The 13,832-nt window shown below is 46.8% G+C and overlaps 1 pseudogene; it reads right to left on the bottom strand.

Annotated features, from left to right (window-relative positions):
• Positions 1 to 12,743: 12,743 nt before the first annotated feature.
• On the bottom strand, positions 12,744 to 13,618 carry LOC115520886 (annotated as a pseudogene).
• Between the last annotated feature and the right edge of the window lie 214 nt (positions 13,619 to 13,832).

Here is a 13,832-nt window from a genome sequence, read left to right as displayed (position 1 = left end):
AGCAATATCCAGATGCCAAAAGCAAAAAGGGAACTCAGAGCTATAACAGTACCCAAGAGAGGAGGCCATGTGACCCAGAGCTGCAGTGGAGAACAGGAAGTGAGCCCTTACCTGAAGGAGACAACTACTAAAAAGTTGCACTGTCCCTGATAGAGACCGGAAAACTCATCCTACCATCCTAGACAGAGCTCAGAATGAGCTCCAGGGTCTGGGGAACAAAGTCATCAGAGAAATCAGAGTCCCACACCTGTGCTTCCTGAAGCTATAGGGCTCTCACACACACTGCTCCCTAGTACCAAATCCCTAGGCTAAGAAATTATCTAAAAAGTGCTCTGGGGCAGTAAGAAACACAAAAGGCAAATGCAAACCACCGCATGAAGACAGCCCAACCACTTGGAGGATTTCTACAGAAGACAAATCCTGTTCAAATGGGCTCACAGACAAACATTATATTGCCCATGAGGGACGACCATCAGTTTATCCAACAGAGGAGAGACTTTGCACCCAAGAAATGAGAGAGACAGAGAGTGAGCAAGCTGGACAGGACTTTAACATGAGGATGTTTAAAATGTTTATGAAAATAAAGCAAAAAATTGCACACATAAAACAAGAACACATGAAGAAAAAAGGAACCAAAGACAGCTTCTATAAATGAAATATATAGTCATGCAAATATATAAAGATGGTGAAGCTGGGAGTCCCACCAACAATTCATGGCCCAGCTCCAGTGTTGGGGGAGAGACTCTTTCCCCACCCACTGCACCTCAGGAAGACTTCAGTGCCTCACCGCCCCACCCACCTCACAACGACCCTATTGTACTGTCCACCAAGCGAACCGGTGAGAGAGATACTGGGAATTCAGGCAGAAAGACAGCGGGCAGGGACCACACCTGTGCTGGGACAGTGATAATTCATGCTTTGTTTCTCTGCCCTCTCTAATCCACTAAATCTCCCCAAGTCACCGTGGAGAAAGCATTGCTGCACGACTGCAGCCAAGAAAGAAAACCCTGGATGAAAAGACAAGTCTGCACTGGCTGGGAACTGGGTTCTGAGTGATCCCGGGCCCCGGTGAACGGGCTGTGAGGGCAGAGAGAAACAACTGTAATCCTGAACCCAAGCCCTACCTCTCTCAGCTAAGAACTTTCCCAAAGAGAAATGCTCCAGGGGCGCCTGGGTGGCGCAGTCGGTTAAGCGTCCGACTTCAGCCAGGTCACGATCTCGTGGTCCGTGAGTTCGAGCCCCGTGTCGGGCTCTGGGCTGATGGCTCAGAGCCTGGAGCCTGTTTCCGATTCTGTGTCTCCCTCTCTCTCTGCCCCTCCCCCGTTCATGCTCTGTCTCTCTCTGTCCCAAAAATAAATAAACGTTGAAAAAAAAAAAAAAAAAGAGAAATGCTCCGGTTACCAGATTCGTATTTTATGCCCACAGCGACTGAGTGTCAACACTGTCGTTACCCATGATCTGTGGAGTCATCATGGCTCCTGGAAGGAACGCAAAACAAAGACAATGACACAGGAACGTTGCAAGTCCAGTCCATAAAGAGATTAACTTCTGGAAGAGGAAGAAAACCAAATATGCAAGTCAGGGAGGGTGTAAATTAATAACCAGGCAGCAGGGACTGCTTCATCAATGCTAGTTCCCCTGCTCCCCATTTTCTCACCACTAAACCTCCTCAAGCCACTTGCAATCTGCTCTCTCCTCCCCATGCCTCAAATTGCTTTCCCCCAGGGCCAGTCAAGTCCTTACTGTATTAGCAAATCCAGTAGCCAGCGTTCTACCTCTGCAGTCCTCAACTCGCAGCACTGTGGGACCTGGCGACTGCTCCCATGTCAACAGAAGTCAGACCCTCCCTGGATCCCCACTGCACCACACAGTCTTCCCCAGGTCTCAGAACGTGCGTAGTCTGGTCTTGGACACCACACACCAGTTGTGTGATCTTGAGTAAGTTCTCCAAGTCTCTCCTTCTTTAGCAATAAAGTAGAGATGACAGCACCTACCCTACCTCCCGACAGGGTGGTTGTAAAACTGGAGGGAAGTAATGAGCGTGAATGTGTGTTTAAAAGGGAATGCTAGGCACAAATGATTGTTTTTACCTCCTGTCCCATTTTTCTCTTTATCATGGAAAAGATCCACAAAAATAGAACAGTATAATCTGACTCCTGGGTGCTGTCCTGTTTAATTTATAGCTCTATAAGCTGCCACCCCAATGCTGGATTGTTCTGAAGTAAATCACAGACAACGTATTTTATCCATAAATATTTCAATATAGATCTCTAAAGGACAAGGACTCTTTTATTATTAAAATATAATTGAGATGTACCTAAAAAATTAGTAAGAATTCCATAGTATCCAATGTTCAAATGTCCCCCAATTATCTCATAAAGGTATCTTTTTAGTTTGCACAAATTAGAATAAAATAAGGTCCCCTTAGTGCAACTGATTGATCTGTATCTTACAGCTCTTTTAATCTGTAGTCTCTCTCTCTCCCTTTTCCTCCCTGTCCCTTGTTATTTTTTTATCGAAGAAGCAAGATCATTTGTCTTGTAGGATCCTCATAGTCTTTTTCTAATATATTTCTGTGATCATATTTTTTTTTAATGTTTACTTATTTTTGAGAGAGAGAGAGAGAGAGAGAGACAAAGCATGAGCGGGGGAGGGGCAGAGAGGGAGACACAGAATCTGAGGCAGGCTCCAGGCTCTGAGCTGTCAGCACAGAGCCAGACACAGGGCTTGAACTCACAAACCCCGAGATCATGACCTGAGTCAAAGTCTGATGCTCAACCAACTGAGCCACCCAGGTATCCCTTGCTGTGTTCGTATTTAACGTGTTCCTCTTTTCCTATACTTTCTAAGAATTGGAGTCAGATCTGAAGCTTGATCAAACTTGGGTTTGAATTTTTTGGTAAGAATACTTTAGAGCTGATGTGTCTTTCTTCAGGATACACATAACATGTTTGCTTCTCCTTTTGTGAGGTCATTGATGTTCACTGATGCTCATTATCCCAATCCATTATTTCATTAGTTGCAAAATCAAAATAATTTTATTCTATTTTCTTTATTGTTAGTTATAATGCTTTTGTAAAGAGAAACTTTTTGGTTATGCTAAAGAACAGTTTACACAGGAAAAGTAGGGCAAATCTTGATTCTTTCCCTTTATTTACTAGTTTTCAAAGTAACCATTGGTTCCCAAGTGTGATACTGTGATTTATAATGAGAAATATATATTTGGTCTTTGTCTCCATTTCTGGCACAGAGTTCCTAAAACTCTTGGGACTAGAACTTTGTTATGTTAATGAGGCGACTTTTGGAAAGACCTTGAGGTTGGGGCTGGTTACCAGGGGGACAAACCACGTGATCGACAATTGGAATTTTTCATCCAAATCCCTGACCTTCCATAGATGGGACAGGGGCTAGAGATGTTCAGTCACCAAAGGCCAACAGTTTAATCAGTCCTGCCTCTGTAATGAAGCCTCCACAAAACCCCAGAAAGACAGGGTTCAGAGAGCTTCTGGGTTGCTGAACACGTACAGATTAGGGGAGAGTGGCACTCCCAGAGGGCGTGGAAGCTCCACGCCTCTTCCCACATACTTTACTGAATACATCCCTGCCATCTAGCTGGTCCTGATTTATATCCTTTTATAATAAACCAGTAATATGTGCTCGCTTCGGCAGCACATATACTATAATAAACCAGTAATCTAGTGAATAAAATGTTTCTCTGAGTTTTGTGAGCCACTCTACACTCTAGAGAATTAATCAAACTTGGGGAGGGGGCTGTTGGAACTTCCAATCTATAGCCGGTTGGTCAGAAGTGCAGGCGCATCCTGGACTGTCAACTGGCTTTGAAGTTGGGCTTGGGCAGTCTTATAGGACTGAGCCGTTAATCTGTGGGGTCCCATGCCACCTCCAGGGAGGCAGGGTTAGAATTCAATTAAATTGTAGGACACTCAGCTGGTATCAGAGAATTCCTCGGTGGTATGGGAGAAAAAACCCACACACTAGTTGGTGTCAGAATCACTACCTAGCATTCTCTAAAAGCGAGCAATGAAACCACTTTGTTTAGTTTCATTGTTACTCGTGGATTTGGGCATATTTAATGTGTTTCGGTTATGTTCTTGGTGCTCATATCATCCCATGTTTGGCCAATGGAAGCTCTGCTGAGTTGAGTCCTAAACCCTTCTGACAAGACCCCGGCAGTCTTTGGTAACTTCCATGCTTTCTGGTAGATGTTCCTGGCTCACCTGGTACATTTCCTGCACCAGAGCTTTCTTCAGGGACCCTTTTTTCATTTCAGCAACCGCTCTCATTCTTTGTTTCCTTTACCAGCTCTTCTCCCTGTGCTTTAACTATTGTCATTGCCAGACTCAGTCTTTGACCACCTCCTCTTGTGTCCGTATCATCTCTCCCATCAGCGGAAGTCTAACCAGTCATGCTTCAACTAGAGCTCCATGCTGGTCTCTATTTCTACATTCCCAGCAAGAATAAGCTCTTCAACCTGGTTTGAAGGCCTTCCACTGCCTCTGTACCTTTGATATTCCTCCCTTCACACGGAATTCAATTTGACATAATTCAACTTCAATTTATTGAGTGTCTTCTAATGTCCTAGGTGTTGTACCCTTACTGTTGATATTGGTAGTAACACTGATAATAGTTAATAACTTATGGAGTACTTATTACATGCCATACACCACCTAAGAGTTTCACATACATTATCTATCGTATTCCTTTAATAATCCTGTAATATAAGCTCAATTATTAACACCTATCTTACAGAGACAGAAACTAGGGCACAGAGAAAATCAGAACTGTTTCCAGGTCTCAAAGCAAATAGGGGAGAGACAAGGCCAGGTTGTCTCTGACTCAAGGTGGTGGTTAATATTATGTGTCAACTTAACTGGGCAAAGGGATGCCCAGAGAGCTGGTAATACATGATTTCTGGGTGTCTGTGAGTATATTCCCAGAAGAGATTAGCATTTGAATTGATTTAACGAGTAAAGCAAATGATCCTCCCCAATGTGGGGTGGGCATCATCCAGTCTGTCGAGATCCTGAGTAGAACAATAAGGCAGAGGAGGGGTGAATCTATCCTGAGCTGAAACTGCCATCTTCTCCTGCCCTCGGACATCGACGTCTGCTTCTTGAGCTTTCGGACTCAGACCGGGGCTTATATCATCAGCCCTCCAGATTCTCAGGCCTTTGGGTTTGGCCTGAATTATACCCTGGCGTTCCTGGTTCCCCAGCTAGCAGACAGCAGGTGGTGGGACTGCTCGCCTCCATTACCTTGTGAGCCGATTCCTACAATAAACCTAGTCTGTTTCTCAGGAGAACCCCAAATCCGATCTTGACCACTACACCATCCATCATTTCTCACCTCTCTGTTTGGCCAAATCTCACATATTCTACAGACTCTACCTCAGGCCTCATGTCTTCCAAAAGCCCCCGCACCCGCTCTGAGCAGCATGGCTCTCCCTCTCCTTGAACTCCTGCACCACCAAGAAGCACTTCACAACACGCTGCCACACATCTTTGTTTCACTCCAGCTGCAGCTTTGGATTCCCTGGGCCCGGGGTGCAGCCTGAGGTTCTGCATTTCTAACAAGCTCCCTGCTGCTGGTCCATGGACTGCACTTTATGTAGCCAGGATTTAGTAGACATGTCCATATACCTTAATCAAGTATATTTACCAAAATATGATTAATGGTTACCTCTGATCGGTCCTCTTTTTCTTTATATTTCTGTATTTTCCTTTTTTTTTCTATCAACGGTTACAGTTCACTTTTATAATCCAAAAAACATAGTGTTAAACTTTCAATATTCTTTACAGTATTCAAAGTAAAGTTCAAGTTTCTTCTCTCAGCACTGGAGGCTGTTTGTGATCTGGCTCTTCAAGGATTCCATATCCTGATCTCCAGCAACCTCCAAACACATACCACACACAACCACCAAACCTTCCAAATCATCTGTTATTTCTATTATAGATGCCTCTTCCTTACTCCCTCATTCCCCGACCTTCCTCACCTGGACAGCTCGGACTTGTCCTTCAGATGAGCCTGAAGGGGCTCCCTCTGCAAGAAGCCTCCCCTAACTCCCCACCTCTGCTCTCTGCTCTGCACTCCAGCAATGACCAGGGGCACCTGGCCATGATGTCTTTCACCTTTCCATGTGGTTTTGTCTGCCTGTCCTGCTAGATGGGGATTCCCAAATGCAGAGACACTGAATCCACAGTATTTAGATAGTGTTGGGCATAAAATTGATGTTCAGTAAGTATCTGAATGAATATACCAAGTTATCTATAAAATGGGTTTCCCAAATATCAGTTATTGTTATCCTCACTTTAAAGATAAAGAAACAGCTTCAGAGAGGTTAAGTGACTTGCCATATGTCTCAAAGCTAATAAATGGGAAAACCTGAATTCAAACCTTGATTTTTTTCTGATCTGCTTTCTACTTCACCACAGCTGCCACCATTAAATACTAACAAGGAAAAACAGGTATCGTGAGTTGGGTCAAGTTGATGGACAGCTGTCTCACACTGGAAGATTTTCTGTCATTCATAGACCTTGATGACACATGTGGCTAATGCATCTACTGTTAACTTTTAAGAACAAATGGACGGGGCACCTAGGGAGGCTCTGTCGATTAAGGTCTGACTTTGGGTCAGGTCACGATCTTGCAGTTCATGAGTTCAAGCCCCGTGTTGGGCTCTGTGCTGACAGCTCAGAGCCTGGAGCCTGCTTCGGATTCTGTGTGTCCCTCTTTTTCTGCCCCTCTCCCGCTCTGTCTCTCTCTCAAAAATAAATAAACATTTTAAAAAATTAAAAAAAAAACAGATGAAGCTGAGAAGCATGAATGTGTTTTAAAACATGAAGGGCTTTAACTCTTTTATGTGCTAGAATAGGAGACAGAATTTTTTTTTTTAAGTTTGTGTATTTATTTGAGAGAGAGAAAGAACATGTGCATGCAAGCAGGGGAGGAGCAGAGAGAGAGAGAGTGAGAGAGAGAATCCCAAGCAGGCTCCATGCTGTCAGCACAGAGCCCAATGCAGGGCTCCAACTCACAAATCATGAGATCATGACCTGAGCTGAAACCAAGACCCAGGAGCCCCTAGGTGACAGATTTTAAATTACATTTTTCACAGAGAGGAACTGGGCATGGTCAGCTGAGATGGGCTACAAGGGCTTTCCCATCGACCCCTTCTCAGATGCCCTGGCAGGGTTCGTAAGCAAAGGGCACGAAGCTCCAAGCCAGGGCCCCTGTCCTCGGCAGCCCGTGCTGACCCGATTTACACTCCCTGCCAACATCCACCGTGTTCTGCTAAGAACACACAATACATCAGGACAAATCTCTGTCCCCAAGGATCCTACAGGCACTGAGGGAGACAGGTGCACAGGCAATTTCTACACCCTGGGATGAGGGCCATGAGGTGCTAAGGAAGGCCTGAGGACCAGCACCCAACCCTAGGCTGGGGGGATTCAGGGAGGCTTTATGGTGGAAATGACATCCGACCAGAACCTTGAGGGTGCCCAGTTCTGTAATCAGCCAATAAGGCCACCTTCTTATCGCTCCTCACTTCTTTCCATCACACCTGTGTCCTCACCCACAGCACTAATTCCTCCACACAAGGAACATGTCCCCTTCATCCCTGCATTCCCAGAAGCACCTGGCCCAGCAGCTGTGTCCTGCTTTCCAAATCCCAGTCTGAAGCTCCCATCAATAGATGCCTGAGCCTGGCCAGGAAAATCTCTGTGGGCACCGGGCATCCTGCCACGACCCCAGCCTGACCACGAGCCTGTGCAGGAAGCCATGGGGCCTTGTCCAGGGAAGCGTTCTCTGTACAGCGACAACTGGGAGAGCCTACGTCTACACACTCTCCCAGGTCACCATACCAGGGGTGGATCTGATGATTTGGGACTAATCACAAAGCAGGTCGCTTCCACCTGGAATCCCACCAGCAGCTTGTTCAGCACCCTCCTTCCCAAACCAGTGTCTCTTCCCTGCATTTGGCAGGCACCTCAACGACACAGGTGCCGGGCTGGAAAATTCCAGTGGTTGGGCTCCTTCCTCTCCCTTGGGCCCCCAGCTCAGTAGTGGCAGCCCCACAGATTGTTCCGGAAGATTTTCTCAAATCTGCGTCCTCCTGGCCACTATCACAGCTGTCATTCCAATTCAGACCTGCATCATCCCCGCCGTCATCTCCTAGCTCCTGTTCTCCTGCGCCTCCAGTTGGTGACTCCGCCTTCTGTGGTTTAATTATGTTTGCAATTTAAATCTTTAGCCTGGAGTTCAATCTTGAGAAACTTGCTGTTTCTGCAAATGCATTCTGATGTTTGACCCTGTGATTCTATTCCTCTTACTCCCTCTGGATCACCCTCCTCTCCATGCCCATTCCACATGCCCCATCAATGCCTGTCAGATGGGACAGCACCCAACCCTCAAGGCTCACTTCAAACTCTGTGTCTCCCATGAAGTTATTCCTAAGGGTCCTAGCCAAAAGGGAGCCTACTGTTCTGAATCCCACTGGTCTTACTGTCTACACTTTTGCAACACTGGCCACACACACAACTTCCATCAGGTCTACTTGTGAACACTGCTTATGTTCCTGCCTAGATTCTGGTTACATCCTAAAGCAGCTGTGGTTGATCACAGAGAGGGGTGGTGGCAAGACAGAGGCTTTGAGACTAGTCTTGTGTGGGTTCTGATGGGGCCACAATATGCCTGTAGGTAAGTACATCATACGGGGTGTCTTGTGACAATAGAGATCATCTATGCAAACCTCGAGGACTTACCATGACCACAACATTAATCAGTCTAAAATACTTCTTGAGGTGACTACACAGAACAAATAAGTCAGAGTATTGTAGACTATAAAATTATGTTAATTTTTAATATGCAAAACTTGGATTACATTTCTGTTCTTATGATATGATCCATATAGACCTCAAAGATGCCCCCACTGATTACCAGCAAGCACATTCTCCAATAACTAGGCACTCTGGACTTGAAAATGTCTTGCTCAAAACCATGAGAATGAGTTTACTTAGGGGCACCTGGGTGGCTCAGTCTGTTAAGTGTCCAACTTCGACTCAGGTCATGATCTCTGCAGATTGTGAGTTCGAGCTCCACATTGGGCTCTCTGCTGTCCCTGTCAGCATGGAGGCCACTTCAGATCCTCTGTTCCCCTGTCCCTGCCTCTCCCCAACTTGTGCTCTCCCCAAAATAAATAAATACTAGGGAAAAAAATGAATTTACATAAAAGCCAACCAATAAAACTGGTTGAATTCTATGCCCTAATTGGGTTCTGATCCATATGGCACCAAGCACTACTTTAACCTAAATCTCTATTTTCATTTTTTGTTTTGCTGGTTTCTTGCACCTTGTACATGGAAGATTACTGTTCCCACTGCCCAAGCCCTGAGAAACGCTACCAAAGGCATGAGCAAATAGGGGAGGGTGCCAACCTAAATCACAGCCTCCATGTCAAGCCAAATGGGGAAAACTTCCCAGCCCCATATTCACTCCACGGCTTCCTGTCCCTTTTCTACCAGAGCCACACAGGAAAAAGCCAACACCACAGCAGAGCTACTCACTCCACAGCCACCAGAGGGTCCCACAGCACTAGCTAGGAAGCAAGGACACACCCTCTCCCTGTGCAAATCCAGGAGGGCTCGTCACAGCAACCTCCCCTTGCTTCCAGGCTGGAATCAGGATTGCCAGGGAAACCCCAGGGCTAGCTGCCGGCTGACTGACGCTGTTGAGGCTTCAGCTCTTACCAAGCAGCCAGCTTTTCACAAAGAGTCGGAGTCCCCAGGACTCGATGGGCCTGAGCCCTCCCCAGCCACATTCCTTCTTGCATCACCAAAGAACACAGTATCTGTGGCTTAAACAGCATTTTTCAGACAGCCCCCAGAATTGCTGCCTGAAGTACCACTTGCTGTCAAGTGTTAATAAAGGAAAAGGAACAGCATGTCTGACAGGCAGGTTACAGCCCATGAGAAACAGGTCCTATCTTGCCCCCAACACCAAGCATTCTTGGGGTTCAGACAAGCTGGTGTTCTATTACTTAACTCAAAGTATGAGGTCTGTCTTTCTTCCTTCTTGCAAGAGACCAGGGAAATCAGGGATCCTCATGATGAGAAAAAGGGAAAGGAAGGCTAAAATGCCCAGGTTTTTCTCTGGCAGCCACCTCAATCCATAACACAAGCAGAGTCACAAACTTATTCAGCTCATTCAGGTTTTGATTGTCTCTTTTGGGGTATTTACAAAGAGGCTGGAATATTCAGACAAATATGTTTTTTAATGTTTATTTTTGAGAGAGAGAAAGAGAGAGAGAGACATAGCATAAGTGAGGAGGAGCAGAAAGAGAGCGAGACACAGAATCCAAAGCAGGCTCCAGGCTCCAAGCTGTCAGCACAGAGCCTGACGTGGGGCTCGAACTCACTAACTGTGAGATCATGACCTGAGCTGAAGTCAGAAGCTCAACCGACTGAGCCACCCAGGAAGGAGCCCCTTGGGACTATGCAGGAAAATATTTTTAAATAATTATGACCTTAAGGGCTTGGTTCCTCCCTTCAGGATGACTGCACATAAATCACCTCATATAATTCCCATAATAATCACCCCGCAGGATAGGGATTGGAGGAATTTTATAGATGAGGAGACAGAAGGCATGGAGATTTACCTGCCCACAGCACAAAGCAATGCTGTAGCAGAGCCAGGATTCAACACGGGTCCATCTGGCTCCACCCCACCCTCCACTTAATAATAATTATAGTTAACATGAGTGTGGCACTATGTGCCAGACACCTGCTAAGCACTTACATGCTTTTTCTCATTTATATTCCAAACATCCCTAGGAGGCAGGTACGACAATCAAGTTCAAGTCCCTTTCCCAAATGAGAAAACTAAAATTTGAAACAGCTGGGTGACATGTGCCACATCACATGGTTAATGAGAGGCAAGGAAATTGGATTCACCCCAACCTTGTGCTCTTAACCACTATGTTGAGACACAGCCGACTGCGTCTCCTACCTCATCTCCTGTCACTCTCCGCTCGGCTGCAGGCACCTTGCTGCAGGCACACTGATGGCTTTTCAACCCCACCCCCCCCCCCCCCCCCACCCCCCCCACCCCCCCCCGCCAAGCCCAAGCCCCTCCCTGCTTCCTAGCCTCTGCACCTGCTTTTCCCTCCACCAGAAAAGCTTCCCCCTAGTCCCTGCTGTATTTACAACCTTAGTTCCTTCTCTTCCTCTAAGTCTGGGTTTAAATGTCCCCTCTTCAGCGCCTGGTGGCTCAGTGGGTTAAGCGTCCGACTTCGGCTCAGGACATGATCTTGTGGTTATGGGTTCAAGCCCCGTGTCGAGCTCTGTGCTGACAGCTCAGAGCCTGGAGCCTGCTCCAGATTCTGTGTCTTCCTCTCTCTCTGCCCCTCCCCTGCTTGCACTCTGTGTGTCTCTCTCTCTCTCAAAACTAAATAAAGATTAAAAAAAATGTTTAATGTCCCTTCTTCAGTGTATTCTTCTCTGACTTTTTACCTAAAATGTGTCCCCTTCAATTCTCTCATTCAGACCCTTATTCTTCCCATCATGGCACTCATTACAATCTACAAAAATTGTACAATCTACAAAAATTACAATCTACAAAAATTTTATATTAGTTTAGTTTTCCCCTTCTATTTTATTTGTCTTCCCCCTAGAATGTAAGGCCTGGGAAATCTGTCTGTCTTGGTCACTAACATATCCCCATTACCCAGAACATGCCAGATATTAGAAGGTACTCAGTAAATATTTGCTAGATTATAATCACTAGAATTTGCAGCTCACCTATGGTTTCCAAACCAAAGCTAAGAGTTCTGCATTTAAAAGGAAGGAAAGTGGTGGGGGGGGGGGGGGAACGCTGGGTGGCTCAGTTGGTTAAGCATCCAACTCTGGGTTTCGCTCAGCTCATGATCTCACGAGTTCGTGAGTTCAAGCCCCGCGTTGGGCTCTGCACGGGCAGTGTAGAGCCTGCTTGGGCTTCTCTGTCAATCCCTCTCTCTGCCCCTCCCTCCCACACACTGTCTCTGTCTCTCTCAAAATAAATAAACTTAAAACAAAAGAAGTAAAAGGAAGGAAGGCAAGCTATAGTCCTTCAGCTTTTGTTGCCCCAAGAGATAAATGAGCACAGTGAGCATAGCCTCTACGAAACCCTCCAGCACTCCAGAAGGAACACTGCTCAAAGGCATTTAACCACAAATCACACAGACCTTGAGCCATGGAAGGGCCCCACTTGGCCTCCCCAGAGCTTCTGCTCCACAGAGGGAGGGACCACACAGAAGCTGGTTCTCCCGAGTAGAACCTGCTGCCTACTGGGCAAGGCTGGGTGCCTTCACGGTCATGACCTGCCCAGAGCCTGGCAGCTAGTAAGTGGGACAACCACTCACTCTCCTTTAAAATTCTTCAGTGGCTCTGTGTTACCTTCAGAAACACACTCCAGACTCCTCGGTAGAGTATCTCAGGCACCCCAGGAAAGGTACCTCCTCTCGGGACCAGGGCAATTCCTGGGATGGAGGTGCTACCTCACAATTCCACGCTCTGGCACATGCTTTTCCTTCCTCCCTGCCCCCACTCAATCTAATCCCTAGTTGTCCTTTAAGATTCCTGATAGGAATCCATCCTAAGAAAATAAATATGTGGGCAGAGATGTTTATTCAAAAGTAGTCCTACTGTATATCATTATTAAGTATGGCAGTAACAAAAACTGCTAACAACCTAAATGTTCAAAAAATATGGGAAAGGTTTAATAAACTATATTTCCCTTAAACTTAGGGTTACTAGTTGAGCCACACTTGGGGGTTTGCTGTTTTGTTTTGTTTTCTCGATTGCCAGCCCTAGTCTTGACCAGGCAACTGTAAATCTGTGGTCTCCACCTGAAGTGCCATGGAGGACCGCCGCGACTCCTTGTGAGGGGTGCGAACTTGTGGTGCTAGAGGTAGCAGGGCAAGCCTTTCTCTGCTTCCAGGGGCTCTTCCAAGGGACCATACCGCTCCAGCACACAGCCCTTTTGCCAGCGAGGAACCTGGTGAAGTTCCATTTGATGGCATTTCCCAGGATGCCCCTCCCCTCGGGCTGGACTTTCATCCACTTCCACAGCAGGTGAGCATTGTCCCATTCACACAGATCTTGCAGAACATATCGAGTGTGACATTATGGTCAGCAGAGAGCTGCCTGATCTCCACATTGCTCCCTGGCTGCTGCCTCCAAACTGGTTGCAAGGGAAGGCCAGGATCCGTAAACCGTGTGCAGCAAGCGTATCGGGCATGCAGGTCGACAAGCTGAGTATAGTTGACGTCTGTTTTGCCTCACCGCGAGGCCACACTGGTGACGATGCACAGGAAGCCCTGGTACTTGCCCAGGTGAACCATGTGCCCACCGATGACCTCGTCTGAGAACTCCTGCAGAGACTGAGTACAGAGTCAGTGGTCTCAGGACACGCACATGGTGCGGGGTGGGCTGGGCTTGGCCAGGGCCCCGCACAGCAGTGCCGGCTTCAGCAGGCAGCACGGGTGGCTGAGGTTCACATCCACAACCGCATCTTTCTGAGTCTGCTGCCAAATTACCAGCACTCGAAAGAACGCCATTCTATTTGTTAGGGTTATGCTGTAACAAATAACCCCCAAATTTCGGAGTTTTTTTCCTCACCCACATAAGTATTCCAGTGAAGGTGTGCCCGGTTAGCAGGTGGTTTTCCTCCACTCAGTGATTCAGGAACTCGGACCCCTTCCAGCTGTGATTCTTCCAACCCTAAAGCCTCAGAGTCTAGCAGATGGAATGAAAAAGTGTGGTAAAGTCGCCTCTTAACCA

Source organism: Lynx canadensis, chromosome C1 (assembly GCF_007474595.2).
Source record: "Lynx canadensis isolate LIC74 chromosome C1, mLynCan4.pri.v2, whole genome shotgun sequence".
Lineage (NCBI taxonomy): Eukaryota > Metazoa > Chordata > Mammalia > Carnivora > Felidae > Lynx > Lynx canadensis.
Note: the sequence above shows the minus strand (reverse complement) of the source record. Positions and strands in the feature narration are given on the sequence as shown.